The sequence below is a fragment of the Engraulis encrasicolus genome, chromosome 23 (genome assembly GCF_034702125.1).
Source record: "Engraulis encrasicolus isolate BLACKSEA-1 chromosome 23, IST_EnEncr_1.0, whole genome shotgun sequence".
Classification (NCBI taxonomy): Eukaryota; Metazoa; Chordata; class Actinopteri; order Clupeiformes; family Engraulidae; genus Engraulis; species Engraulis encrasicolus.
The window spans coordinates 3,499,898-3,505,539 of NC_085879.1; the positions used below are offsets into that span (position 1 = coordinate 3,499,898).

Sequence of the window (5,642 nt, forward strand, 5' to 3'; positions counted from 1 at the left end):
TTATTATTAGTGCCGGAGAACTGACTCACCGGTGGGCCCCGCACCCTAATGGGCCCCTATTTTCAGTAATGTAAAAAATAAAACAATGGGGGCCCACGAGGGTGCGGGGCTCACCGGGAAATGCCCGCCATGCCAGATGGCCAGTCCAGCCCTGTTTCTATTCAAGATTTTGACTATCACCATTATTTTCTATTTTCATGGGGCTGGTGGCCCCGGTAGACTTCATCCAAATTTCAAAATATTTTACAGTGTGTTTTTACTGGGTGTAGAACATTTTTACTATAGGGCCAAGGCCATATCTTTTCATAGGGGGCAACTGATGCACCCTAATGGTGGTGCTAAGTATTCATGAAAAAGGTAACATTAGTGAATGGGTAGCATGAATTCTGGAAATAAACAACTAAGAATCTTACACAGTGTACATTTAAAAGCAGTGCAAAAACTGATGAAACAGACGGTTAGAATGAAACAGAAATTTGAAAGTGTACTTCCATTCTGGAAGGTAACAGAGATTAAGAGCATAAACCAAAACAAACACTGCAATGGCCACAGGTACGTTACCAATGTCGTTGAGGACTCTCTGCCGATCACACGCACACGAAGACAATACGTTTCAGCTGGACCGTCCAGATCAACATCCTGGAAAACAGTAAACAAAACCCATGATTGAAGCCGTAAGCGGTATTTGTGGGCGCAAGTTTGGGGCATTTCTAACACCCAGAGATGGGAAAAGTAGTATAGTAGTATATTTAGTATAGTTTATGAAAGGTATGAGGAGGATGTTGACTTGTGTGCCCTCACACTGCCTGTTTAGGCAATTGAATGTGAGATCAAACTGATGTTCAATTACCTCTCTTCGTTTTTGGTGTGGCTATGACCCCATTCTGGAGTATGTTTCTCAACAGCATCATTGGTAACTACAGTAAAAACTTTGCTTGCATGCAATTTCCCATTGGCAAAATACCAAGTCGCTAACTAACAACGGTGCTTTTGAGAAACAGGGTCATGATCTTTTCACGAGTGTTGGTGAGAAACTTTACACATACAGCTAAGTATACAGTGTGAAAAATTGTTACAATACATTACATTACACTTAGCTGACGCTTTCATGTATTCAAAGCGACTTACATTTATTACTTTTCAGGGTATTGGTTACAGGCCCTGGCGCAATGTGGGGTTAGGTGCCTTGCCTTAGGCACTTTAGCCATGGATGGAGATGTTGTGACAGGTCAGGGGAGATTCAAACCTGCAACCAATAGATTGAAAAACCAACTCTCTAACCACTAGGCCACGGCTGCCCCACCAGCACAATTATTAGTATTTTGAACATATTGGCCCTTTTAGGCACATTGTCAACCAAAAATTGCATGAGAGAGAAAGATATGTCAAACCCCACCCATCCAATGCAAAAGAGTCTGCTCAAAGTTTGGTCTCCTAAGGGGGAGTTGTCTAAGGTGAAACTATGAGAAAACTATTACCCTACAGCACGATCGTATTCCAGAACTAAAACCTATATTGAGTTTAAGTTTTCTTCTAAGATAACTTCTGCTGCTTCAGTAATGCGGCCTTCGCAATGTGCCACAGCAAGTGCAACACCCTCATGGGTAGATAGAGACCTGCAGAGATCTACAAATCAGAGATGACTGGTGTTGCATTGAACGTGAAATTTGGCAAAAGGGTTTGTGATGATGTGAGGGTGCTTTAGCAAAGCTGGAATTGGGCAGATTCGTGTTTGCAAAGAACACATAACTGAGGCCAAGATGGCACATCAATGCAAGAAGGTTTGGTGTGTCCTCCAGCAGTGTCCAGAACGTGGATGAGATGCCAGGAGACATGTCAGGTAGCACAGGAGGAGCCCACCAGAGCCCAACAAAATGAGCCTCGCAGGCCACTGATGTGTGCGATCTCCCTATGCCACCTAATAACGAAAAAGACAGATCTAGCTGCCGAGTTGTAACATACCACTTTGTCTGGCTCTTCATTCAGGTAGACCGTCAGCTCCTCAGCATGCACTCCCTCTTCACATCAATGTTGTCAGTCTGCGTATGAGGGCCGGTCAATGTATGCCAGGAAACAAACATGCAGGAAAAACATTTTAACCAACAGGAAGAATAAACGCAGTACAGGTACAACCACATTAAACAAAGGACACATCTCATTTATCTAGTAGCGTAGTGTATCGTTGGTACTGGCAGTGAAGTGGTACAGTACGTCACTGTTTGATATGGCATGGTGCAGCTCTGACACTTTTCCATTAACCCCAAGTACTTGGTACCATTTCAGCACTCAGCCCTGGTTCCAAACGTACTGAAGTGATGCCAAAATGTGACGTCTGACCTTAAAAAGGTACACTGTGCAGGAAATGGTCAAAAAAGGTACTGCAACTACGCTGCTAATTGAAACTGGGCTGCCTATTGCCAAATTTGACCTTTTCATGAAAGCTTACCAAGTAATAAACTAATATTCTCTAGTATGGCCCAAACACAGTCATTTCTGCAGCTAAAAATGACTATTTCTGGAAATTCAAAATGGCGGACCATGGAGAAGATCCCCCTTTTCATGTATGAAAATAGCAATTTTTCCGTCATAATGAATACTTAGAATTTGATGGTGGTGGTAAGTATTCATGAAAAAGGTAACATCAGTGAATGGGTAGCATGAATTCCGGAAATAAACAACTAAAACTCGTACACAGTGTACCTTTAATTCCCCTGATCATTTCATGGGAATCGCAAGCCAGACAGACATGAGAATCAAATAAAAAAATAAAATAATAATAAAACAGAGCAGCAACCACATCAACTGACCTGCAAAAGACTGTTATATCATTGCCTAGGACTGCTGTGTGTAAAGCCAGCTGTAGTTAGAACTGAGGTGAAGACAATGAGTTCAAAACTGGCTGAAGGATTGAAATTAGTGGTAGAAATACAATATGATCCAAGACACCCTACTTCTCCCCATTACATTAGATCTCGAAATGTTAGCATTACTGTGATGCATGGCAGTGTGCATGTTTTACCTGAGTCATGGGCACCAGGATCCTCTGTATCTTCCTTGCATGAGAAGCACCTTTCTTGCTGAAGACCCGGAGCAGTGTTGTTGAAAGACCATCCAGCTCTGAGAAGAAATTCAACAGCAAACCAACTGTCATGATCCTCTTGAACTTGGCACTTAACTTGAAACAGGGCACAAAACACATACCTACAAAATACTTGTAACTTAAGACTTGTGACAAAGGTTACAAAAAGGCCTGATGGTCTTACTAAAATGAGGAAATAAACACACAAAAAAATCAACAAATAACTTACCTCGCACATGTTAAAAAGAGCAAGCCATCTGGATTTAAAAACTGCAATCGTGGGGGCATCACAAATTACTTCATGCCTTCAATGAGCAAAGGTCTTGGTCAGTTGAGCTGAGGACCCAAACGTCTTGAATTTCTGTTGTGACCAGAAAGACAGATAAACTAATATAGGTGAAGGAGACAGCTATGCAGAGAAAAATGTAAAATAATTACAACAGATTTTACACACACACACACACACACACACACACACACACACACACACACACAAGCTAATAGTCATAGATTAGATACTACACAAGAACTTTCATCACCTTTTTCAGGGGCACCTTGTGAGAGGTAGCTGAGGTGAGGACCCTACAAACATCTTGAATGCTGAGGAATTAATATAGGTGAAAGAGACAGTTATGCAGAGAACAAAAACCCAAATAATAGTAACATATTCTACAAAGAAATTCAGTAAATGATTAATTACAAAAAATAACAAATTAACAGTATTTATATTTGCAACAATATGCATTTCTACCTCACTCAAGGTACAGTATATATTGAATGTAAATGCACTGGAATATCCTAAAGTGATCATTGATACAAAAAACTTGACAAAAAAACAAAAACAACAAACAAAAAACAACAAATGTAGAAGATCGAGTTTGAGGGAATGAGGGACAGAAGGGCGTTTGCATGTGTGTTTCACTAGATACTACTGGGATTCACTTTCAACTATTTCAAAGGTCATAGCCAATTAGGCCTACATACATTGGTAAGTGACCCACGACATGAATCAAACCAGCTGCAAACTGCAGCATCTAGTTCTACACACGACGCACCCATTCAAACGCGCACCCATACACAAGCACACACAGCCCTTTCTGTCACGCAGTCTCACGTCTCGTCTTTTTTCAAACCGAAAAGTTCCACCGGCTAATCAACATTTACTGTGGCCGTACACACACAGTCAGACGGAGCAATACCAAAAATCAGCGGTAACTTTACTTCCCCTGTGTCATTGATGTGTGTAGAGCTACTGATGGTATCTACGACTGTCCTGGATACATTTGAAATCAGACGCACACGGGTCTCGCAACGTCAATGCATAGAACTAATACAACGTTAATGAACCAGCTGTTGTCACCTAGCATAAATTAGCTAGCTGCCCGTTATGGGCTGCCAGGTAGTTTCTTTCGCTATAACTCGCAAAGTAACCGAAAATAATGTCACACATGCAAACATGCATACAGTACAACATGGGTGACAGCTTCCAAACTCCCAACAATAGTTACAACAAGGAGACTATATCGATAATTAGCCGCTAACCAGTTTGAATTGGTGAGAATTAGCCAGGAGCTAAGCTTACTCTCTTGCTCATAAAACGTATGCCTTGATGCCAAAACTAAGTACACTAACGAAACGGGTGATATAAATGTGATTCTAGGAAAGTCATGATAAATGCAAACAGCCCTACAGTGGTTTACTTTTTTGACTTACCCGCCTTCAGAGTGTCCGCGGATATGTATTCATTCAAAGAACTCGGCAAGCTCGTTGTTTCCGGCTGCCACACACAATCCGCACACTACTGCCACCATCTGTTCTGGCGTTGTAAAAGCCATTGGTCATCTTATCCAAAGGAATTAGGTTGTGACAACATTACTGGATTTGGGAAGTCGTTGGTTATTGGGCATCATGCTAAAGTTACATAACTTCATTATGCCCAATCACAAAACATAATTATTCATGGTAGAAGTGACATGTTTCCCTTTGATTAATTTAACATACACAACATATGGCTTTTTTCAGTGCAATGAAGCATACAGTTCTGTTCAACTCACTCATTTCCACGAGACTGACACAACCACCAAACATCAACACAAGCACACTTTCTTTTTTTACACACAAAGTTGTCTGCTTACTGCACTTATTTTGTTCAGAGGGTCGGGATGTCTGTAATTGAGCACCAATTTCAAGGAGGAGATGTGAACTCTGTTGAAATTTGAAACAATTCTGATTTCACCCAACTGCTGACGTTTGTCCGTAGATTACCTATTTACCTAAGGCACCATTAGTTACTTGACTAAAGTTAACTTTAAATCATTCACCCTGGTCTATTGTTTTAAATTTGCTGCGACGTCCATGAGTGTCAACTGATATGATTTTAATTTCACTGAAGTGCATGGTGGACAAGCATACAACTAGCTTTGAACCAATGGTCATCTCTATCTGTATTGCATCAACCTAATGCACTGTAAACACCATCAATCTCAGGGATCACCAAACACAAATCATAAAACCTCAACAAGTCACAGGATTTTTTTTTTTAATAGACTACACACTCTGTATT

At 41.0% G+C, this 5,642-nt stretch overlaps 1 long non-coding RNA gene across 2 annotated transcripts; it reads right to left on the bottom strand.

Moving 5' to 3' along the window:
- Nucleotides 1-285: 285 nt before the first annotated feature.
- LOC134439586 (uncharacterized) lies at nucleotides 286-5,092 on the bottom strand. Of its 2 annotated transcripts, XR_010032784.1 has the most exons (6): nucleotides 4,793-5,092; nucleotides 3,619-3,679; nucleotides 3,309-3,440; nucleotides 3,020-3,117; nucleotides 1,963-2,039; nucleotides 286-639 (listed from the first exon to the last, which is right to left on the bottom strand). It is a non-coding gene; the product is annotated as an uncharacterized LOC134439586 (long non-coding RNA). The 2 variants fall into 2 exon arrangements; XR_010032783.1 differs by lacking the exon at nucleotides 4,793-5,092 and having other exon boundaries at nucleotides 3,619-3,880.
- Between the last annotated feature and the right edge of the window lie 550 nt (nucleotides 5,093-5,642).